Source organism: Canis lupus, chromosome 32 (assembly GCF_003254725.2).
Source record: "Canis lupus dingo isolate Sandy chromosome 32, ASM325472v2, whole genome shotgun sequence".
In the NCBI taxonomy this organism is placed as follows: Eukaryota; Metazoa; Chordata; class Mammalia; order Carnivora; family Canidae; genus Canis; species Canis lupus.
This window is the reverse complement of record NC_064274.1, coordinates 31,766,386-31,791,882: the sequence shown is the minus strand read 5'-3', so window position 1 is coordinate 31,791,882 and position 25,497 is coordinate 31,766,386. Positions and strand designations below refer to the sequence as shown.

Below are 25,497 nucleotides of genomic sequence, written 5' to 3'. Positions count from 1 at the left end.
TCTTCTCACTCAGCCCCCTAAATGCAGATAAAAAAATGCAATGAAAGGAATAAAGATAAGAACATGCATTATTTAAATAAATTTGTGTATTTCACCTTTATCTGTCAAAGGAAACATACATGAGCATTTTTAATGCTTTCAAACATCTAAGTCATCTATTTTCAGTTGCTGTTTCTATTTTTATACCAATACAAATAATTACGCTATGTCCTGAATGAGAGGCTTTCGTTTTGCTCTGCTAATGTTTTGATGTTCATATGGATATTTTTATTAGTCCAGTCTTGAGCTGAAATTTATTTTGTTGAAGGTTTCTTGCCCTGAAATCTTCGTGGCATAGGCTAATATGCTTCATTGGAATAGTTTATACAGTCACAAGTTTGTTTGTCGTATGGTTTGTAAAGCAAAGTAAAATAGAGCTGAAATAATTTTTTTTTTCTAATTCCAGGGGATTTTTCTATTTTTTATGTTGACACAACTTGAATTGTGGCGGTAATATTTTTCCATTATTACCAAAAAATTCAAGTAATTCAAGTGACTGTTGAACAAAACAATGGGGACACATTCAATAAAGGAGAGCTCCAAACCTTCCTATACATTATGCACCTTTTAGCAAGATGAAAGTAACATTTTAAAGTCTCAGGCAGTCAGAAAAACAGTTTGAGGTGTGCCGTTACCACATCTCCTCAGCTTTTTTCAGTCAAGAGCTAGTTCAGACCTCTTTGCGGTATGTTTGGCAATACACTTAAAAGATTACTACTTAAGCTACTAATAATCTGGCTTCAAGCAATTGTCTGTCTGTCCATCCAGCTGCCTATTCTTTCGTCGGTTTTCAAAAACCCCCAAATGAACAGCATGAAACACAACAACAACAAAAAGGGAAGAAACCGTAATCCTGCTCTGAGTTTCCCCCCCAGCTTTTAGACAGCTGTGATATTACTAGAAGGCTAACGTACTCTGGACTCGTTTTTAAGCTTTTTTCGGGGAGTGGAGTGGGATGGGGCTAGGGACAGAAGGTGGTGGGGAATGGAATAATTTTGAAATTTCCATGACCTCTTTTGTGTTTTAATCTGTTCCTTTCAGTGTTTTAATTTAGATTAGGGAAGAACAAATCTCTTTAGAGTTTTGAAGTTTGGTTTTTGAGGGATTAACTTGATGGAACATTGCTCTCATGAGTTCAGCTAAAGACAAAACTAATTTTGGTTGTTTTAAGGACAGAGGCAATTTACAAAGTAATCTTGTTGCCTTTGACTTCCTCACTGCTAAGATCCATATTTCATATATCTTGTACTTCTGAGGACTCAGATATATATAATCTAGTTGACATATACTTCAAAATAATTTTATTTTAAAAATAAGTATAACATTTTAAATTATAAAACTAGAAAATATGAACAAATAGATTACTCATTTCTATCATTTTTGAATTTCATGCACTTTTTTTCATGCTTTTTTATAGGCAATAATAAAACTATTTTTCACCTTTCCTGTTAATACTAATGTTAACAATTACCGAGTACATCAGTACCCTAGAATTCTCCCATGTGTGACAAAATATGCTTGTATTAATATTTAATGAAAGTTTCTCACTTATGATTTTATAGCATTTTCATTTCATTGCACTGAAATATCTGACTATACACTATACATCCTATATATACAACATAAAATATACATATATCTACTGTTTGTGTATATTATTAATGGCCCTATACATATATTTTAACCATAAATGTTAAGCATATGAGATTAGTTCTTCCTATTTTCTTTCATTCTATCAAAGAGAGAAGAGATACTCAGTTATATGTGATAACTTGATTGATTGATTGAAACTTCCTTTCCAATGATCTCTGTGGTCTTGAGAAAGTAGTTTTTTCTTTGTCAAATGAAGCCAGGTGTATAGCATTCCTAAGATTCTTTCATATTCTTAGAGTCTCTGTGATCAGCCCCAAATTAAATATACAAGTTAGTCTAAAGCAGTTTCTTGAAAAGTATATAAATGAGGTATTTTCCTGGCTAAACTTGAGGTACTTAAGGTTTCTGGAACATGGCCAAAATGGTGAAGACCACGAAATAGACACGGTACCATAGAAAAAGACTGTGGAATAGTGTTTTGCACTTGGTCACTGACCTGTTTTCCTCTAGCAGGTGTTTCCTCCCAAGGTGGCTTTTTTCCCCCTGCTCTTCTTGGGCTTGTGGAAATTGTTCCTTTCCTAGCTCCTCTCAGGCTTGCAATCTCTGAGAGTGAGAGCATCTTTCCCTTTGCTTCATACCTGGCCATTCCCTGGGTTGCATTACTGTAGACCTATTCTTTATCAAGAATCTGTGGATGTGATAGGTCTAGGTCTTGTAGGGCTAGAAGTTTATACACTCTAAGGGGACTACTTTTGCAAAAGTAATACAAAATTCAGTACAAAGGGAAACGTCTATTTAAAATGAGCAAAAGTCTTAACAAATTTTAAGGTTTAAAAAGGTGACAAATAAGGAAAACCACAAAAGCTAGAAAAATAATTATTTTAATTGACCATCACACAAGAGTATCTTTTCCCTACAAATTCAGCAGCATATTTTTTTATTGCTTCCTCATATACTTCAGCAATACTGTAGTATCAATTTCTATCACCATGTCTGGTGATATTGTTGGCAAAGAAAAGACTTTGGAGGTAGACACACACTCAGACTTCACCTTCATTCCATTTTAGCCATATGACTTTAGGGAAATCATTTTACTTCTTTGGGCTTTATCTTCTTCAGTTCTAAAATGAGAATATTAATAATATCAATCTCGGGATCCCTGGGTGGCGTAGCGGTTTGGCGCCTGCCTTTGGCCCGGGGCGTGATCCTGGAGACCGGGGATCGAATCCCACATCGGGCTCCCGGTGCATGGAGCCTGCTTCTCCCTCTGCCTGTGTCTCTGCCTCTCTGTCTCTCTCTGTGTGACTATCATGAATAAATAAATAAAATCTTAAAAAAAAATAATATCAATCTCGGTAGATTGTTTTGAGCATTAAAAGTACTAGTGTGCTCTTGAAACTGTTGGTTCCTCCCTTTACTTTCCCCTTCACTGTATTTTCTAATCTGAATTTTAATGATGTGTTTTTGAAACCAGATCTGCATGCTAAAATTGGATGAGATTTTATATCATTATGTCTAGCTATTTGTGAAGGATAGTGAAAAAATTGGGACTTTTTTTTGGCGAAAAAATTGGGACGTTTGTGAAGATAAAATACAAATGCTTTGAGTACCTGATTTGTGTCAACTACTTTCTCATGTATTATTTCAATTCACATATCTTGGGCTTCGTTGTCTACTCAACAATATTTACAAAGATGCAGAAAATCATTCTCACATGACTCCATCTCATCTTATTGCCACCAGAATCTAACAGTATCTAAACATAGTTATTAATGAATAAATGAATGATCCTACAACAGCTCAGATAGAGAGGCTGACCTTAAATTTATAAGTAATGCCTCTGGGAAGTAAACCCACCTGTCTATAAGTATACTTATAAGCTTATAAGTATCCATCAATCTCTTGATACTTGCATCCTTTACAGATTTTGATGCTCTTCAACTCACTCCTTGTAGGTAGATACTTAATCCATATACATCAGATTGAAATGTTTTTTAATCATTAAGCATCTCTGTTTGATACATTCCATTCATTACTAGTCAAAGATAACATAAGAGGATGATCATGCATGTATATTGTAAAGGTATAATGAGGTCTTTTTAAAAAATCATCTCTACAATTTTTGTTACTAAATGATTTTACTCAAATACCTTTCTGCATATATAACTGTCTGTAAGTTTATTTAAATGATAATATTCATTTTGACTTACCTATGATGATTGAAGAATGGGTGTTTTTGTTAAATGAAGATCTTATTAACGTAAAGTTACAATTATACAGTTCATGGATTGCTACTTTTAAGTATAATGCATGTTGCAATTATGGTGAATGTAAATTTGCTTTGATAATTTACAACACCTCTTGAGCCACAGAATACTCATGATAAACATCAAATACTATTGTTCTTCAGATATAGAAGGTATAGGAGATAAAGCTGACAGAAACCAAGATTGAGTTTGTGAACTAATCTGGATTTGTTTTTAAAAGTCATTCATGTTAACTTGTTTATTTTTCATTTACCTCCTTGTCTATCAGATAGAGAGAACAATATAATTGTATTTTATATACTATTTGGAGTTTAGAGATATTGAATCACATCATTATTTTATAATTAATCTTGATATCTCAGCTGGGTATTGGAAGAAGGCATTAAGAAACCCATATACATGGAGAATATGAGTGTCTCCACCTCTTAGATCCCATCTATCACATTGGCCACTCCTTCTCTGCATCTTGGAGGGTTTCAGCTCTCTCCTCAACCCCTGACATTGGGGTGCCTCTGATGGTCTTCCTTTTTTTTTTATATATATACTAACTTCCTAGGTAATCTCTTACAATTCCAGTTTTGCTGATGATGCTGAATCTCATATCTTTATCTGTGCCCTCTACTCTAAACTGAAAACTTGATATTCAGCTGTGTATACTACAAATCAAAGTTCCTTATTTCAAATTTAAACTGAACTCTTTTTTTTAAACCGAACTCTTGATTTCTCACCTCCACTCCCCTACATCTAATCTTGTAATGTTTTTTCCTGTTTCTGTAAATGACAACTCTGTCTCTTCAGTTGCTTAGTCCCCAAATCATCTTCTACTCCTTTTTTTTTCCATAGCCCAAATCCAGTCTGCTACATATCTTGTTCCACCACTTCTGACCATGACCATTATTACCATATTAGTCCATGTGATTGCCATCTTGTGCTGAGATTATTGCTGTAGTCTTTCCCTTTAAACTGTAAATCAGGTCATGCCACTATGATCAAAACCCTCTTGTGGGACTCCAGCACTTCTCTCTATCCCTTACTACTGTGTTCCAGCAATACTGGCTCCTTGGAGTTCCTTCCTTCTACCAAGCACACTTCCTATGGACCTTTGCACTTACTATTTCCTCTGTTTTGAACTGTCCTTCCCTGGTAATAATGTAATATGCTTCCTCTCTTCCTGCATACCTCTGTTTCAATATCACTTAACAAGAAAGCCTTCCTTGATGACCTTAAATGAGACAGGAGCTTTTCCCTCCTCCTCCCTTTAAAATTTTCTATTTTCCTTCCCTTCTTTAGTGTTCTCCATGTCACTCATCAGTATCTAGCATACAGTATGTTTTAACTATTTATCTGTTCATTATTTATCTGGCTTCCCTAAGTAGACTATAAAAGACACAGACTTTATCTATTTCTTTACTTAATAAACTCTGTTTCAAATGGTACCAGCCATAGAGCTGGAACTCAATAAACATTTGTTTGAGTAATGATATCTCACTACATGACTGATTAGTAAGTGACTTTAAACTGTGTACCCACACTGCCATTTATATGAATTTTATATATATGACTTATACAGGGTCCCAAGATTAAAGTTAAAATTAAAATGCAATTTTATAACATGAGAAATATAAATGCTACAAACTTATAAAAAGCATAATTTGAAAGTTTAATTATTTAAAATTATTTTATTACCATATTTAAAGAGTTTTCTTCAAATAACTTTCTATACATATTTCTTCCTGGAAGTTTATTTATATTAAAATTCTAATTTCCCACTTATCTACAATGAATGGGGATTAGATATTTTTCTTAATTGAATATCTTGTTAACATAGAAATTATAACCAATTAGTTCACAGATTACTGCTTTTCTTAAAAGTATAATGTTGCATCACAATTATATTGAGGGTAAGTTTACCTTGATGATTTAGAAAGCAACTGGGCGCTCTTATTCCTCTCAATATTTATAATAAACATCTAATATTACTATATTCAGATATAATAACAGGCTGTTGAAGTAATGGTGTAAGTAAATATTAATAAAAAGTAAATTTTTAATTTTGACTTTCTTCACGCCATAGGTTCCAGTAGAGAAAGTATTTTTCCCTGTCCACTTCAGTAACCTGATCTTTCTACCTTAGACTCCTGTGGGGTCACATCAAAACTGTTGTGTAGGTTTTAATACCTGATTCTTTGAATGATATTAAGGCTAGAATTACAAATACAGTCCCTGCAATGTGTGTGTGTACAAAGTTTGAAAGTGTATAATACAACACAGTGGTTACATTAAATTTTAATAAGAAACATATCAACATGTAACAAATTTAAATAACTTCTTGAACATTTCTTTCTAATATGGTGTTATATTTTCTGAGCTTATTAAAGCCTAAAACTTTACAAAGACTTTGGAATACCCTGTGTACCTGAGTCTTTATCTGTGCTTGGTACTTAAGTTAATTGACAAAGCTACGTGGAGTTTATAAAAAACACAAATTTCTAGGATCCCTATGCCATTTTCCCCATTTCCATCAGAAATTCTGAGCCTGTCAGTTTGGGTAGTACCTGTAGTTAATATTTTTGTCTATCTATCTATCTATCTATCTATCTATCTATCTATCTATCTAGGTGATTTTAATGATCAACTAGATATGATCACATCTGACCTACAATAGCATTCCTTGAAGTAGATATCGAAGAACATTAATCTCCCAAATTTCTTTGTAATGAGCAGTGTCCGCAGCTAGCCCAGATTAGGAAATGCTGGGCACTATACATCTGGAATATTCACAGTGCACATTGGCAAGCATGGGCCTCAACATGTCCTGTTGTTTATGAAACATGAAACTTTGTTTAACCCATAGTTTATCAAACTACTTAATCATGAAATCCCAATTTCCCTCATACTAGGTGTTAACACCCCTTAAATGTAGGAGCTGGCATGCTGCTTTCAAACTTTCTTTGTTAGACAACTGAAATTCATCAGACTGTTCTTAAATAAAAGGAGAGGTTATTCTTTATAGAGGACAGAAATTTTAAAACATTTCAATTCCTCCCCCAAATCCAAGTTCATCTACCTCTAAGGTGGTAAGGTTTAATTAGTATCATTTTTCTTGAGGTTGTCCAAAGATTGTTTCTACTTTTTAAAAGAAACAGGTAATAGTAAGTTCTCAAAATATATTTTAATGATAGATCCAGAGAATTGGCATGTTGTTTAGATATTGGTGCTATCCTTTACTAGGATTAACATAAATGTATTGTGTTTACTATGTGCTCTAGGCTAGTCCTTGTAAGTTTTCACATATGGGCCTATTTTAAAAGGGGCTCTGAATTGAGCTATCACTATGTCTTCTATTCTTATCTGTTGATCATTGCAAATGTGATAAGAAGAGTCCTAGGAGTAATGTGTTCTAAACTCTTCCATTCTCTATGTTCATACCTCAAAGAAAGCTTGTTTCTCTCCCTACAAAATAGATTTCTAGTTTATCTATGTTCTAGAAGATTATTACTTTCACAGAAAAGAGTACAGAGGCAAAAACAAGGCAGTACTTAATTATTTTGGTACTTTCCTAATAAGGGCCCTTTGTCTCTGTCTCTCTCTCTTTTTTGATGATGATGATGATGATGATGATGATGATGATGATTTTGGTCTTAAGTTATCTACCAGTGTTGTTCCTATCAATCCCTTCTCTCTCTCTTGATTGGTTGATTAACTGATTTATATTTTCATTTCCCTTTTACATACCTGTTCCTTATGAGCAATTATTTTAATATATTTAGTATCTATCCTTTTGAACATATGGATTCTTTTAAATGCATATTGTTAACATGTACAGTTTCTAAAAATTTCACATACATGGTATTGTGCTATTGCTATCACTCTTCTTTGCACATTCCCTGCCCCACCTCTCCCTGTCCCCCTACCTTCACCAGCACTCTATCTGGTGTGTTCCTTTTATCTATTGTGTAGTACTTTGTAATGTTCCCCATATTGTATCTATTCAATACTTCCACAAGGAAGGATATCCAAGTAGCCTTCATTTCCTGTCACCACTAACAACACTACAGTAAACAATTGTCATATTTTTCCATTTATAGATCTTTTGAAATTTCAATGGGCTACATACCCAGGTAAATATTTAACTCGATTGAATACTGCCAGTGAATTCTTCTTTAGGGGGCTGACAGCTTCCATCAATGGTGTCCACATTCTCATCAACATGTAGCTTTCTATTGCTTTATAATTTTTGCTAGTCTATAGGGTATAGACTGAAATTTCACTGTGGTTTTAATTTGTATTTCTCTGATTAATAATGAACTTGAGCCTCTTCATTTTCATATAAACTTTTTGTATTTCCTCTTTCCTAAATTACCTATGATAGCTCTTTTTCCTTTTTCTATAGGGGGAAGTTGATTAGATTTAAAGACAGCTGTAGCAAAAATTCCTTTATTTTTAAAAATGTTTAATGTCATCATTACCTCTTATTCACTTTTATTTATTTCTTGTTGCACAAGTGAATTTTTTTAACCTTAAGTTTTAAGATACATATTTTTGTTGTCTACTTCATGTAGAAATGATAGTAATTTAGGTCTTTCTGTTTTCTCTAATCTGTAATGAAATATCTATGGTACAAAAATTCACTGCAGACACAATGTAAGTGAAGATTACAAGAGAGATACATTGTAGAGCTCTTGGTCTCTCTTTACTCTTCTGCCAGCCAATAGTACTAGCATATTTGTGCTAAAAGGAAAATAATGTGATAGAAAACCAAGACAAGCCTTGCTTGCTGCTGCAGTGTCCAGAATAGGCATTCCACACACACTTGTTGAAAAAGACACCCAATGAATATCTTTTCTTCAGAGATGAATGTTGATATATTTCTTCAAGGCAGCTGAGAGATAGGTGCAAATAGTCTCTAAGGATATCTCCCCCACCTTCCCTAAGTCATTATGATTCTTTATTTCTTTTCTTTATCTTCTCCTTTTTCTTTTCTTTTTTTGTTAACTAAGGAAGGCTAACAGGAATGGGATCCAAAGTTGCAGAAGAAAGAAAATGAATCAGGAAGGCAGCACATTGTGATCACACCTCTCTTTTCCTGAGTGGCAGTGCCAAAGGCAGGCATGTTCAGATGGGATTTTTGCTTCATATGTATTATTAAATTTTTGTAAAGAAACTGTTTTGCACAGTCTCTGTGGCTAGGCCATACATCCAACATGATTACGAATAATCTTTTGCATTCAAGTTTCTGTGAAGACTTCTGGGGCTTGTTGGTATTAGCACAAAATTTTTGTTTGTTTGCTCTTACTTGCACAAAAGATTAAGGATATAGCTTCTATAACTCAAGTTGTCTATATATAATTGTTGGGAGAAATTGAGGTGCAGAAGGATGAAACATTTTGGCAGGATTACAGGTGTTAATTACAAACATATCACAGAGGAAAACGCTGTATCTACTGAACTCCATCTCTTGCTCTATTAGCTAGAGGCTGCTTTCTCAGGACAGAGTCAATGTCAACTTGGCATATTAAAAGTACTAGACCTAAAACAACAAAGTGGAAGGTTATGAAGGTGACAATTTCATATTTGTTCATCTTCTTTGACTTCTTTAAATTCCCATGCTTGACGCCACAAAAACATTCAGTTTCACATAAAATAACTTTACCTTATACTCACTGTTCAGTCTTTGTTCTGAGATTTCTTATCGAATTTTTAAAGTCTAATTCTTTCATGATGCTCCTGACCACCAAATATGTTGTGTTTTCTCTTGCTTTCTGCCTACAGCTTTTCTTTGGATTCAATTCTCAATATTTTATTTGTGCTTTTGTTCCTTACCCCATTATTCCATCAGTCACCTCAGATAAGTAATCTTAGTTGAATTTGACTCAGAAGCTTTTTACACTGAAACCACTATAAAGAAAGATGCTTTCATGAGTCTTGGCCTATATATTCAGAAGGAATAAGATCACTTAAAAGCCTTAATTAAGGTTTTACAAGGTTAACAAAATATTTTAACAGATACTTCAAAAAAGAAGAAGACATATGAATGACTGATAAACACATGAAAAGATGCTGAACATGAATGGTCAACAGGAAAATACAAAAATAAAACCACAATGAGATACCTCTGCATACCTATTAGAATGGCTAAAAAAAGATGACAATACTGTTAACAAGGGTGAAAAGCATACAGAACTCTCTACATTGCTGGTAAATAATATGATATAATCATTTGGAAATCAGTTTGACAATTTTTTTAAAGTTTTTTTAAATTATTATTCATTTGAGAGAGAGAGACAGAGAGACAGAGAGACAGAGAGAGCACAAGCAGGAGAAGGGGCAGAGGAAGTGGGAGAAGCAGACTCCCTGCTAAGCTGAGAGCCCAATGTGGGGCTCCATCCCAGGACCTGGAGATCATGACTGAGCCAAAGGCGGATGCTTAACAGTCTGAACCACCCAAGTACCTTGATTACCCATATAAAGTTAAATACATAGTTACCGTGGGACCCACAATTAACCCACAGTTAATGTTCATATCTTGACTGTGATGGTGGCTACATGGGTGTGCATGTTTGCCAAAATTCATCAAAGTATACACTTAAAATGGGGACATTTTATTGTATATAAGTCATACTTCAACAAAGTTGATTAAAAATAAATAAAAATAAATGGCAAAAGAGAAATCCCCCCAGAGAAAAATCTTAATTAGAAGTTGTAGAAATTTGGGGGAGTTTACAAAAGATGTCATATGCACAATAAACTAGGCAGTATTATAGTCAAAGCATGTTGCCTTGGAAAAGTGGAATCAATATCATTCCTTATATTCCTATTTTGTGTTAGAAACTATTCAAGTACTTTGTGACTGTTGTCATGTTTAATGATCAAAATATCCCAGTGAAGTGGAGTGGCCTCATTTAAAAGAGTACATTTCAGGGGTAAAAGATATTTGGAGAAGGATTTGTTTAGAAACAGGATATAACTGGAGGACAGTAGGCCTGATATATGTCCATAATAAAAACTAGTTCATTCTCCTATTTTCTATGTAAATAGAAAAGTGACTGATGAAACACCTTGAACAAATCATTTATATTCTTCAGTAACATCATTCACATCTGATTATAAGAGTAAGGTTATTATAAAATATTTAGTGTTTTTATTAATATAATTTGACTAATATTTTTATAGATGAGGATTTAGCACATTCTTCATATTTTATGTTGTCAAGAGTCATTTTTTTAAAATGATTTTATTATGGTAAATAATTATGAGTCTTCTTAACAAATCTTAAAGCACTTAATACAATATTGTTGACTATTAGTACAATGTTGTGTAGCAGATCTGTATTTACTTTGCTTAACTGAAACTTTATGCCTATTGATTAGTAACTCTCCATTTTCCACTCCCATCAGCCCTGGCAACCACCATTCCATTCTTTGATTCAATGAATTTGACTATCGTAGATACTTTACGATAAAGTAAGTGGAATCATGCAATATTTGTCTTTCTGTAGCTGGTTTATTTTACTTAGCACAGTGTCCTTAAGTTTCATCCAAAGTGTTGCATATTACAAAATTTCCTTATTTAAAAGATGGAATAGTAGTCTATTGTACATATGTACTACATTTTCTTTATCCATTTACCTTCTGATAGACATTTAGGTTGTTTCTACATCTTGGCTATTGTGAATAGTGCTACAATGAACATCCTGATTTCAGTTCATTTGGGTAAATACCCACAACTGGAATTGCCAGATCATAAGGTAGTTTTGTTTTTAATTTTTAAAAATTTATTTATTCCAAAGCAGCTGCACCATTTTGCATTTTTGGTGTTGTATCCATGAAATCATTGCCAAGACCAATGTCATGAAGCTATTCTTTTGTATTTTCTGCTAGTCTTATATTGAAGTGTTTGAGTCTTATATTGAATTCTTTAATCCATTTTTTTAAACCATTTTGAGTTTTGTGCATGAGTATGTGTATTTGATGTTAGGTAAGGGTCCAATTTCATTCTTTTGCATATGGATATCCAGTTTCCCTTTACCATCTATTGAAAACAACTATTCTTTCCCCATTGCTGATTCTTGGCACTCTTTCCAAGATCAGTCAATAGTATATGGGTGAATTTATTTCTGGGCTCTGTCCATTGGTCTTTCTTTATGCCAGTACTAGCACAGTTTTGATTACTGTGACTGTATAATATATTTTGAAATCACAAATGTGATGCCTCCAATTTTGTTCTTGCTCAGGATTGATTTAACTGTTCGTTGTCTTTTGTGGTTCTATATAAATTGTGGAATTTTGATAGGGACTGCATTGAGTCTATAGACTGCTTTGAGTAGTATGGATACTTTAACAATATTAAGTGTTCCAAATCATGAACATGGAATGTGTTTCCATTTGTGTGTTTAATTTCTTTCATCAATGATTTGTTATTTTCAGGGTATATTTTGTAACATAGGAAATGTCTTTGATCCAGTTTCTGGAGTCTCTGATATCATCATGAGTTCAATAATCTACTTCTGTGGGCTGTATAGGTTATGGTTAGCTTTTTGAGGGAATCACTGGTAACTATACTGTCCCCATATAACCCTCATTTTTTTTTGCTTAGTTCTTGCATCATTCTGATTATTATTTGTCAACCTTAAAGAGGAAAAGAGGAAAGCTAATATTTCTTCAACTTTTGACTTTAGTTTTCTTTGTGATTTAATGTCTCAATTTCTGTTTTCTTTCTTAGAAAGTGTTGAACACATCTTCAGTTTATGTACCTTGTAAAAGCTCCCCTATCTATCCACATACATATTTCTCCCCTCTTTTTAAAAATCCCAATATACTTAAATAATAAAAATTGAACTTGTTTCAGTGACTTAACAGCTAAATGAGGAACACAATTGTAAATACTATGTATAGTTTAAGGTTAATTACTTCTAATCTTCCATCTCTCTGGTCTATATGTCTCCATTCATAACAGTAGCAGAAATGAAAAGGATGAAAAGATGAAAAATGAAAAGTTTCATGAAATACAAGCTAATAATTTCAGTGTCTTCTTAAAAAGATGAGGTATGGCTTTTCCATAGTTTCTAAGAACTCAGCCCATTTTATTCTGAGATCAGTAGGCCTCCTCCTTTAGCAGATAGATGAAATGAGAGGACCACACTACCATCAGACTAAATGAAAGACGCAAATGAGAACATTATAGAAATGCTTGTTTTCAGTCACTGTTTCTTTGTGGAGGATAGAATTCATTAGAAGAGAAATGTAATTGCTTATTTCCGTATTTTAAACACTTGCTTATCAATTTGTAGGACCTGAGTGGATAGAACTTGTATTTTCTGAAAAATTGTAAGTGCAAGATTTTTACCAGATTATCAAAACTAACGTAATTGTATATGTCATAAACAATTCCCGTTTTGTATACCAGGTTTATCTTAGGACAAACTGCAATAGATTGATAGATTTGTCACTTTTGCAGGTAACCCAAGTCTGAACAACAGAATTCCAGGCATCCTGTAGCTTAGGTATTTGTTCTCTAAATTCTATTACCTAATTTTGATGTTTAGTGATCTCCTTTGTTGGCTAATAGGACCTGTGTTTTGAGAGATTGAGCTAAACTCAAGCCACTGAAGGCACTTAAGTATAATGCCAGCACTTGACACTTTTCCAGTGCTAAATCCTTTGATATCTGTGTTTATAACTTCTGATTTCCAAGAAACTAAAGTATTTTCTAAAATTACAAAAAATTGAAAACGATTCTAAATGGGACAAAATATATAATGTTAAATATATTGATATGTACTCATGTGAACAATGCTTGGAAAGTTAAACAATGAGAAAGATATTAGGATGGTGAGATGTTAATAATTAAAAATTATTTAATTTTATTATTATATTCTTTTCATGGAGATGGAAACCAGTAAAATAAGACTTAATGGTGAGAGCTCTTTCATTTTCAGAAATTATAATTTGATTTGATAGCTGTTAATCACAATGAACGGGGCAAACAGCTGATTTTATAACTATTATTTAGCCACTAGAACACTAGAGGTCACTGCAGCTAGTATTTGTGTCACTATTTCAATGATTTTGTTAAATTACTAGCAATTTTTTATTTAATTTAAATAATTGAGGGTTTTAGAGGGAATCCCATCTTCCTGATGTGATAGAATAGAATAGTTTATATATCTCTACATATTTATGTTCTTAGGTAACTCTACCTATATTTTTAATTCTATTTTAGAAAACAATTTTTAAAAAGGGAAATATACAAGACAGATGAGAAATGCGTATGTCTGTCAAAATTGGAAAGTATATGTTTTTGCTTTGCTTTAGATGTTCTTTGTCCTACAATCAAGTCCCAATTTCAATTTCTCATATTATTAGCCTGTGACAAAATAAACTTCAGGTGACAGATGCAAGTCACTTAGGCTCCTAATTGGTTAACTAATGCCAGATTTAATTGCAAGCCCTCAAGAGAAGCTGTTAGGTGGAGGGTGGAGATGCTGCTCACTTGTGACCCTATATTATCATATTAATCCGGAAGGAAAACTTGTGATCTAAAAGTTGTCTTGGAAACAGGTCTCCAGCCTCTTCAGTGGCTTTAGGAGAGTCCAGTTTTACTGAAGTCAAAAGCTGGGTCTGCCTCTTCAACCTGTGTAGGCGGTGGGAGCAGAGTTCTTGAGTCTAATTGGTATTTATTGTTGCCATTGTTTTGCATTCCAGACCTTTGATAAACCTTTCCCAGCACAGCAAACCCATGGTTAACTCTACAGCAGTGAGGAAGCTATGGTAGCAGAACTGCAATTAACCTTCATGGGCAAAACAAAACATAAAAAACCGTGAGGTAGGCTCACTTTTTGCAGATGCAATTTTTAATGACAGCTGGCAGGTGAAGACAATATACCTTAAAATAAGAACATATTTGTGTTCATACATAATAACGAGAGAAGAAACATTTATCTAAAAAAGGGCTAATTATTCATATTGAAGTGAAGAAAAAAAGGAAGAATGTAAAAGACAAAATAGTTATAATTAAAAAGTAGATTGTTTCTAATACTGGGATTCAAGTATAAGTGTTGTCAGGTGGCTTTTTATTTAAGTGACAATGCTCAAAGAGTACAAAAAAACCTAACCCTTTTCTCAAAACTTTTTCCATGTTGTTATGTGTAAGAGGTGGTATTTATAATGGGAAATATTATGTCTTACGAAGCTGCAAATTCCAGGTAATTATCAGTGGGCAAGACACTTGCTTTAAGCCTCAATTTCAGTATCTGAAAAATTCAAAGAGGCCCCTTAGCAGGCTGTAAGCTGAAGGCTCTGGCACATTATATTTTGAGACCCTTTGGGGCTCTAAGCTCTATGACTCTGTAATGCTTTGTAGCAGAACCTCTTCAGTAATTTATCCCTTAACAGACTGCTTCACATGTTAGTAATAACAGGAGGCTGAGGAAAGTTCATTAGATGAAGATTAAGGGAAATAAAAGTCAAAAGAGAGAAGTCAGGCTCTGAAAGTAGAAATGAACAATAGTTGGAGGTAGAGGAAAGTGACCTACGTGGGAGAAGTAGCTCTGTTAGGGAGCAGAGGCGAGGTAGAGGTAAAAAATAGAAGAAAGGAAACCAGGAAAGGGACAAAGGTCAAGAGGGGAGACCCATTTAGGAGGTGGGATGAGCTACCAGAATCGGTGAGTCAGTCTTGTTGGTAGGAGGGGTCAGCCTAGCCCCCCTCCGAGTTCTTTTTTTTTTTTTTCCCCCTCCGAGTTCTTACCTGAGCAGTCACCATGGTTGTGAATTGGCTGTGCACAGTGCTTGTGAGCTCACTGGCGCTGCTGACTATAGAGGCTTATAAATTTGAAAGGCATATATATCTTCCCATCTTCATTCCAAAGCGTTTTCCCTTCTCAGAAGCTGTGCTTTGAATTTAGAGGCTGCCATGAAGGTTGAACCCTCAAGAGAGTCAAGGCAATGCTGTATGTGGGATATGGTTGAAACCTGAGCCAAGGCCCAGAAGTTCTGATGCTGTGAATCTCTGAGTGTCTGCCTGGAACCTCTGGGAGTTGCTGATATTGTGGGCTCTCAGCTGGAATATATTCAGTACATTAAAATTTTTTATTGTGTCACTTTTCATTCCAAATTGCTTGTCAGCTTGGGAATATGTTGGTATTAGCTTGTCCCCCGGTGTTATGGTTTTTCTTCCCCTTTTCTGAATCTGAAGCTATTGTATTATTAAATGAAATGCTATGTGGAGTAAAGCCTGGCTCCTATCTTCTCCCTGGCCATCTCTTTTCCCTAAAGTTTAGCCGTATTATTTAAGATTCAGAAGTTCTTAGAAATTTTATCTTGGTACTTTTGTTACTTTAAATTGATTTTCTATACAAGGGAAGTCCTCCTGGATTTGACCTCTATCCGTTTCATCTCATTTTTACATACACACCAGCTGTTACCAGGTGGTGAAGAAGATTGGACAATGGGCCTTAGCTGGAGACCAAAGCATCACTTTATCCCCTTCTCTCTGAACTGTGCTGACGTTCCCAGTGGCCGCTGGGGGGAGCCACATACCCATGTTCTCTCAGCCTTAATCTAGTCCTTCTTTAAGGAAGTTGAGATCATATTTACCTTGTGGCCAATATGAAAAGTAAATTGTTTTAAATGCCTTTGGAAAGAAAGCAGCAATTCAAACTTACAAATTTATGGGTTTTAATTTGAATCAAATATTGTATTTGACTTTCTCCCTTCTTTTCTCTAGAGGTTGTGAAAGCTAATGAAAAAGGGAATGTATTTTGAAGGAGAAATGCAAACTTGCAAAGCACTGCTTTCCTATCTTCCTTTTGCATGCACTTCTCAGGTTGGTAGCTGTGAGACTGTTAAAACTTCATTTATACTTGTCTTGTTATATAGGTTATAAGCCCATGTTGAGTATTATAGCTTCTAGATTGTCTAGAAAGATCAGATGAACAGCATATTTTTATTTCATTCTTTTTGTTTTGCATCTCTCAAGGGTCTCTAAATTGAATCTATTTTTTAACAGTATCTACAATCTTAAATTGTAACATCAAGAGATTTGGCATACTATGGGAAATAGAAAGATAAGTAGTAGAGATATAGGGACTACTACTTCTTTATCAGTTTATACCAGTGGCTGTTTTGTGTACTGTTTGAACACAGCAATACAAAACAAAACAACAACAACAACAACAACAACAAAAAACTGAGAAAAAGTAATGAAGTAAATGAAGAATGGCATTTCACCTCAGGAACTGGGATTTATTTTAAATCGTTTTTGGAGGGATGGGGTCAAACGTATATTGAGAAATACTGGATGTGGGATTTAAGAAGATAGTAAACCCAGTGACTCGAAATCTTAATTAGTGTGTTGCAAAGAGAAGGGCCAGTGCCTCTGACACCCCTTTGCTAGGCTTTTCTGTGAGGAGGACCCCTCATTTGGTTATACTGTGTTAGTAGTCTCTTTATTTTCTCATCATGCATTTTACTGAGTTTCACAATCTTGCTCCCACTTCCACCTAACAGCAATGTAATCAGCTATCTCTTTGAAGAATAATAAAAAAATTCTAAAATTTTAAGCAGATTAATGCTGTGCCAGATTTACGTGAACTATATATTAATGCTCATTATATTTGAAAAGACACTCTTCTTCAGAAAAAAATTAAAGAGTATTAGAATTCTATGACCTAAAAGATCATATCAATCAAACCCTTTGTTTTTCATGATTAAAAAGAAGAGTCATACCCATGTTTGTGGCCAGACTTCATTTTGGAGAAAATTTAGTTATAGATGTGATTGGAAAATTGGTTGTTCACTACCATTATTAAGATACTGTTTTTGTAAAGAAACATGCAGTATTATCAGATTATTTTGGGGGATTTGTTTTGTAGAAAATGAAGATTTGTTGAAGATTTGCTCTGTACCAAACATTTTATATACATTTGTTCATTTACTCTTTCCAATAAAAATGCTATACATTTTACAGATTAGGAAACTCAAGGGCAGATGTTCAAAAATATATACAACTTTGAGCAGCTAATGTCAAATCATAGTCAAAACAGGTCTCTGTCATACCAACAGCTATTCCCTTAAGGAAAAATTTGCCCTTTTGCCCCAGCTTTCTTGAGAAATAATTGACGTACATCACTGTATAAGTTTCACATATACATGGGATCCCTGGGTGGCGCAGCGGTTTGGCGCCTGCCTTTGGCCCGGGGCGCGATCCTGGAGACCTGGGATCGAGTCCCACGTCGGGCTCCCTGCATGGAGCCTGCTTCTCCCTCTGCCTATGTCTCTGCCTCTCTGTCTCTCTCTGTGTAACTATCATGAATAAATAAATAAAATCTTAAAAAAAAAAAGTTTCACATATACAGCATGATGACTGATTCACATATACCGTGAAATGATTATCACAGTAGGTTCAGCTAACATCCATTTTCTTATATAGATACAATAAAAAAGAAAGAAGAAAGAATAAAGGAAACGAATTCTCCTTATGATGATAATTCTTAGATGATAACTCATCTCCTTCTGATGATTTACTCTGTGAACAACTTTCCTGTATATTACACACTGTTATTAACTATAGTCAATATGTTGTGTATTACAGCCCAAAACATTTATCTTGTAACATTATCTTGTAAAACATTTATCTTGTATCTCCTTCTACTCCCTGCCTTTGGTAATTATATGAATTTGGGTTTTTTGTTTTTGTTATTTAGATTCTATGTAGAAGTGAGATCTTACAGTGAGATTCTATGTAGAAGTGAGATCTTACAGTTACTTGTCTTTCTCTGTCTGACTTATTTCACTTCCATAATATCTTCAAGGTCCTTTTATGTTGTCACAAATGGTAGGATTTCCTCATTTCTTATGGCTGAATAATATCCCATTGAATATATATACCACAACTTTTTTACCCATTCATTCACTGATAAACACTTAAGTGGGTTGTTTCCACATCTTGGCTATTGTAGATAATGCTCTATGAACATGGAAGTACAGATACCTTTTCAAGTTAGTGTTTTTGATACCTTTGGATATATTCCCAAAATGAAATTGCTGGATCATATGGCAGTTCTAATTTTTAATCTTTTTGAGGATCCTCCATACTGTTATCCATAGTGGCTGTACCAACTTACAGTCTCACCAGTAGTGCGTGAGAGTTTGTTCTTCTCCACACCCACATCAGCATTTGTTATCTCTCATCTTTTTGATGATGATCATTCTAATAGCCATTGTGGTTTTAATTTGCATTTCTCTAACAACTAGTGATGTACAGCATCTTTTCCTAACTGTTGGCCTTACATGTATTTTATTTGGATAAATGTTTCTTTGAGTCCTTTGCCCATATTTTACATTGTTTCTTTTCTTTTCTTTTCTTTTCTTTTCTTTTCTTTTCTTTTCTTCTTTTCTTTTCTTTTCTTTTCTTTCTTTTTTTCTTTTCTTTTCTTTCTTTCTTTCTTTTTCTTTCTTTCTTTCTTTCTTTCTTTCTTTCTTTCTTTCTTTCTTTCTTTCTTTTCTTTCTTTCTTTTTTTATGTTGAGTTGTTATGAGTCCATTGTATTTTTTGGATATTAACCCTTACCAGATACATGCTTTGCAAATAATTTTTCTGATTTTGTCGATTGTCTTTTTACTTTGTTAATAATATCTATTGCTGTGCAGAAGCTTTTTATTTTGATGCAGTCCCATTTGTTTATTTGTTATTTTTTGTTGCTTGTGCTTTTGGTATTTTAGACAAAAAATTATTACCATGACCCATGCCAGGGAGCTTTGTTCCTTTTTTCTTCTAGGAGTTTCTTCTAGGAGTTTATTTCAGATCTTATATTTAAGTCTTTTATCTATTTCAAGTTAATTTTTGTGAATGGTGTAATGTATGAGCCCTGCTTCATTCTTTTACATGTGAATAGAATCTATAGATAGCTTTTGGAAGTATTCACATTTTAACAACATTAATTCTTTCAATTCATGAACATGGGACATCTTTTCATTTATTTGCATCTTCTTCAGTTGCTCACATCAGTGTCTTCGAGTTTTCAGCATAGAGATCTTTTACCTCCTTACTTAAATTTATTCCCAAGTATGTTATCCTTTTTGATGCTGTTTTAAATGGGATTGATTTCTTTATTTCTCTTTTAGAAGTTTCAGTGTTAGTGTATAGAAATGCCAGTGATTTTTGTATGTTAGTTTTGTATCTTGCAAATTTACTGAATTCATTGATTAGATCTAAAAGTTTTTGAGTTGAGACTTTAGCGTTTTCTACATATAAAATCATGTTGTCTTCAAAAGCAGGCAATTTTACTTCTTCCTTTCCAATTCTGATACCTCTTATTTCTTTTACTTTCCTGACTGCTTGAGCTAGGACTTCCAGTGCTATGTTGAATGGGAGTAGTAAGAGTGTGGGAACTTTTGTCCCTGATCATAAAAGAAAAACTTTCATTCTTTCACCACTGACTATGTTGTTAGCTATCAGCTTGTCATATATGGCCTTTATTATGTTGAGATATGTTCCTTCTAAGCCCAATTTTTTAGGAGTTTTTATCATGAACGGATGTTGAATTTCATTGAATGCTTTTTCTGAGTCTTTTGAGATAATCATATGATTATTTTTTTCATTCTATTAATATCACATTGATAAATTTGCATATATTGAACCATCTTTGCATCACAGGGATAAATCCCACTTGATCATGGTAAGAGATCCTTTTAATCTGCTACTGAATTTGATTTGCTCATAGTTCATTAGGAGTTTTTTCATCTTTATTTATAAGGAATAATGAATGGCCTGCAGGTTTGTTTTTTGTTGTTGTTTGGGGTTTTTTGTTTTCTTTAGTAGTGTCCTTTTCTGGTTTCATTGTCAGAGTAATGCTGTTCTTGTAAAATGAGTTTGGAAGTGTTCTTTCTCTTTTATTTTGGAGGAGTTTGAGGAGCCTTGATGTTTATTATTCTTTTTTTGTTTTGTTTTGTTTTGTTTATTATTCTTTAAGTGGTAAAATTCACCAGGGAAACCATTTGGTCCTTGATTATTGATTCAACATCCCTACTAGTAATTGGTATATTAAGATTTTCAATTTCTTTCTGATTTAGTCATGGTAAGTTGTATGTTTCTAAGAATCCTTCCATTTCTTCTAGGCTATCCAGATTACTGGCATATTTTGATCTTTTGAATTTCCATAGTATCAGTTGAATGTCTTTTCTTTATTTATAATTTTGTTGATTTGGGTCTTTCTTTGTTTTTGTTTTGTTTTGTTTTGTTTTGCTTGGTTAGTCCAGCTAAGGGTTTGTCAATTTTATCTTCTCAATTAACTAATTCTTTATTTGGTTAATCATTTCTATTGGTTTTCTGTTCTCTATTTCATTTATTCCTTTTCTAATATTTATTATCTCTCTTCTTCTGTTAAAGTTTGGATTCACTTTGTTCTTTTCCTAGTTCCTTAAGGCAACATGAGACTGTTTATTTGGAATCTTTCTTACTTCTTAGTGTTCTTAGTTTATTATTATAAACATCCTCCTTAGAACTGCTTTTACTGTATTCCACAAATGCTGGCAAGTTGTGTTTCCATATTTGTTTCCAGAAACTTTTTTCTTCTTTGATCCATTGGTTGTAAAGGAGAATGTTTTTTAATTTTCATGTGTTTGTTAATTTTACAGTTTTCTTCCTCTTATTGATTTTTAGTTTCATGCCATATTGTCAGAGAAGATACTTGGCATGATTTCAATCTTCTTCAATTTTCTAAGATTTGCTTTGTAGCCTAACATATGGTCTATCCTAGAAAAATTTTCATATATGCTTGAAAAAAATGTATTCTGCTGTTGTTGAATGTAATGTTCTATATGTGTCTGTTAGGTCTATTTGCTCTAAGGTATTGTTCAAATCTATTGTTTGCTTATTGATTATTTCTTGATAATTGTTGAGAGTGGGGTATTAAAGTCCCCAACTATTATTATATCATTGTTTATTTCTCCTTTTGGCTCTATTAGTTTTTGCTTTATATATTTAGGTTCTCTGATGTTGGGCACATAAGCATTTGTAAATGTTATATCTTCTTGATATATTGACCCCTTTATCACTATATCAACTTCTTTTTCTGTTTATACATTTTTAGCTTAAAGTCTATTCTGTCATACATATAGTTGCTCCTACTTTTTTATTTATCACCATTTGCTTGAAATGTTTTTTTATATTCCTTCACTTTCAGTCTATGTGCCTTTAAGGCTAAAGCGAGTCTCTTTTAGGCAGAATATTGTTAGATCATGCTTTTTAGAATTCATTCAGCCATTCTGTCTTTTGAATCCATAATTTGATCTATTTAGATTTAAAGTCATTATTGATAGGTAAGATTTACTATTCCCTTTGTCCCCTTGTTTTCTGCTTATTTTGTAGCTCTATTATTCCTTGCTTCTTACACTGCTTTTTCCTGTGTTATGATATCTTTTTGTATCAGTGTGCTTTGACTTCTTTATAATGGTCTTTTTTGTAATTACTATAAGATTTTTTTGTGTGTGGTAATCATGAAACTTATATAACATATCTTAGCCCAGATGTGAACATTGCTGGGGTGCAGATGTGGGGAGGAGGTGACTGTGGGCAGAGTATGTCTCCACTGAGCACTTGGATTCAGCTCTTTCATTTCCAACATGGAAGAAATTTACATGAATTCCCTGGACCCTAGAGGCTATTACAATGTCTGTATAATAAAACCACCAGATCAAGGTCTGCAGGTTTCCTTATCATATCAAGTGCAGAAAGACTCATCTTGATGTCGCAGATTGGCTACTTGTCCCTTTAATGTTTGCCATCAGGTTCCTTGGGCCAAAACCTGTCTCATATCTCAAGCTGTGATGATAAAAGTTGTATTGAGCAGAATGTCGTCAACCAAACCATGAACCTTGGACAAGAGATTCTGGCTTCTGGCCAAGAGCACAAGGCAGTGCCTTCTTTGTAATGAAGACTGAGATAAAGATCTCTGGGACTAGACCAGCACACCATTGATCTGGGGCATAGCTAACTACTGTGGCAACAACAGCCCTGAAAACAACATAGTTATGGAACATAAGAGTAACCTGGCTTCAGTCATGTGCATCCCTGAGTCTCTGCTGTATGTTCTGCCATGGAAAAACCATGGAAATGCACAGTAAGTCACTATCTATCTCATCAAATCCCAGACACTAGAAGACTCTTGCTTCCTGCTTCCAGCGGGTTCTTCATTTTTTTTTCCTCCTAATCTAATTATAGAAAGATAAATTGTGATCTTTAAACAAAAAAACAAAAACAAAAACAAAAACAAAAAAACCCCACAAAACTTCAACACTTGTAACACTCTGTTTTAAAATGATAACAATTTCAATAGAATTATCATATTTTACACTTTTACTTCTCTCTCTCACAATTCAGGTTACTACTATTACAATTTACATTTTTTAAAAAATGTATTGTGTATCTAATAACCAATTATTGTATTTATGGTTATTTTTGCTATGTTCATTAAAAAAAACTTTTAAACTAGAGGTAAGAGTTATGCACCCCTATTACCATATTGCACAATCTAACTATGACAACATATTTACCATTACCAGTGAGATTTTTACTACTTTTTTGTGTTTTGATGATTTTTTTTAGAGACTCTTTGGGGGGAGGGGCAGAGAGAGTGGAAGAGAGAGAATCTTTTTTTTTTTTTTTTTAAGACTTTATTTATTCATGAGAGACACACAGAGAGAGGCAGAGAGACACAGGCAGAGGGAGAAGCAGGCTCCATGTAGGAAGTCCGATGTGGAACTCAATCCCGGGGACCCAGGATCATGCCCTGAGCCAAAGGCAGACATTCAACTGCTGAGCCACCTAGGTGTCAGGAAGAGAAAGAATCTTAGGCTATATGCCCAGCCTGGAGTCCATCGTGGGACTCCCTCTCACAACACTGAGATCATGAACTGAGCTGAAATCAAGAGTTAGATGCTTAACTGACTGAGCCACCCAGGCACCCCTGTTTTGATGATGTTAATTTGCAGTATTTTACTTCAACTTAAAGAACTCCTTTAGCATTTCTTATAAGGCAGGTCTAGTGATAATGAATTTTCTCAGTTTTTGTTTGTTTGAGAAAGTCTTTATTAATTCCTCCTTTGTTTCTGAAGGACTACTTTGATATAAAATTTTTGGCTGACAGCTATTTTCTTTCAATGTTTTTAATATTCTTTCCTTTCTCTCCTGACCTGAAAAATCTATCTGTAGTCTTGTGGGGATCCCTTGTATGTAACTTCTGTCTTTTATCTTACTGCTCTTAAATTTTTTTGTTTTTGACTTTTGACAATTTAATTATAATGTGTCTCAGTGTAGCCCTATTTGGGTTCAAGTTATTTGGGATCATTTGTGCTTTCTGGATCTGGGTGCTCATCTCTCTTCAGGTTGGGGAAGTTTTCAGCCATTATTGTTTTAAAGATATTTTCTGTCCCTTCTCTTTCTTTCTTCTTTTTTTTCTTTAGAATTTTCAAATGCAAATGTTGTTTCTTTTCATTTTGTCTTATAATTCCCATAGGCATTCTTCATATGTTTTCATTCTTTTTTTTCTTTTTGCAATTTTCAATAATCTATTTTTGTAATTTTCAATTAATGTAATTTTCAATAGTCTATCCTCTGGGTCACTGATTGTTTCTTCTGAATGGTCTTTTGAAACTTTTGAATTCTTCAGTTCAGTTTTGCATTTTTCAACTGTAAGATTTTTTTTTTTTGATGGTTGCTATTGTCAAACTTTTCAGTTGTTTATGCATTTTTAAAAATTTTGTTCAGGTATCCATGTTTTCTTATCATTTGTTATACTTTCTTAAGATGATTATTTTGAATTCTCAGAAAGTTCATTAAATGTTCGTTATTTAGGGTTAGTTATTGGAACTTTGTCAGTTTCCTTTGGTGGCTTCATGTTTACCTAATTTCCTTGATTCCTTACATAGGTATCAGCACATTTGAATAAGTGGTGTTTTTTTTTTTTTTTTTTTTCCCCTAGACTCTACAGGTTGCTTGGCAGAGACAGTTCTTCATAAGTCTGCTCAGTTGGAGTTTTTGAGTTTCTGTTGGTAATGTCCTTGGGCAAATAGGGACTTCTATTATGCTCTATTTTTGGCTGAGGCAACTGTTCAAGCTCTGAGGCCAGGGATGGAATGTGTGTCACTGGCTGCTGGTTGGGATTTCTGTTACCTACCAAGTGAGGCTATAAGATGAGCTCTGTGATTACCTGAATTCTTTGGTCAGGCTTAGTAGATGGTTGAGACCAGACCCCATATCAGTAACAGATGGGGCTATGAATTATCTTCCCTCCCCAGACAGAGCAGTAGGACAGGGCCCAGGGCCTGTGCAGTTCATGGGGGACCCAAATAAGGTCTGATTATGCACTGAATTCTCTGATCATGTGAGGCCACTAGTTTGCTTTGCAGATTATTGGCTCTATCTATGGAGAGACAGAGAACTGCTCTGACCTGTATAGCTTGGCTTAAGAACTGCTCAAGCTTTGGCTTGAGAACTGCTGACCTGCATAAGCTCTCAGGCATTTTCACTATCCTCTCTAGTTAGATGGGGCTAAAAGTCATGTTCCACAGGGGGTGGGACAATATCTCAATTCCCTTTTCTGT

General features: G+C 34.1%; 1 long non-coding RNA gene and 1 pseudogene across 1 annotated transcript in view; both read left to right on the top strand.

Annotated features, from left to right (window-relative positions):
• LOC125754173 (uncharacterized) overlaps positions 1–25,497 on the top strand; it is a 151,465-nt gene that overhangs the window by 76,957 nt on the left and 49,011 nt on the right. The window lies entirely within an intron of this gene.
• On the top strand, positions 22,519–23,019 carry LOC112671663 (gametocyte-specific factor 1-like; annotated as a pseudogene).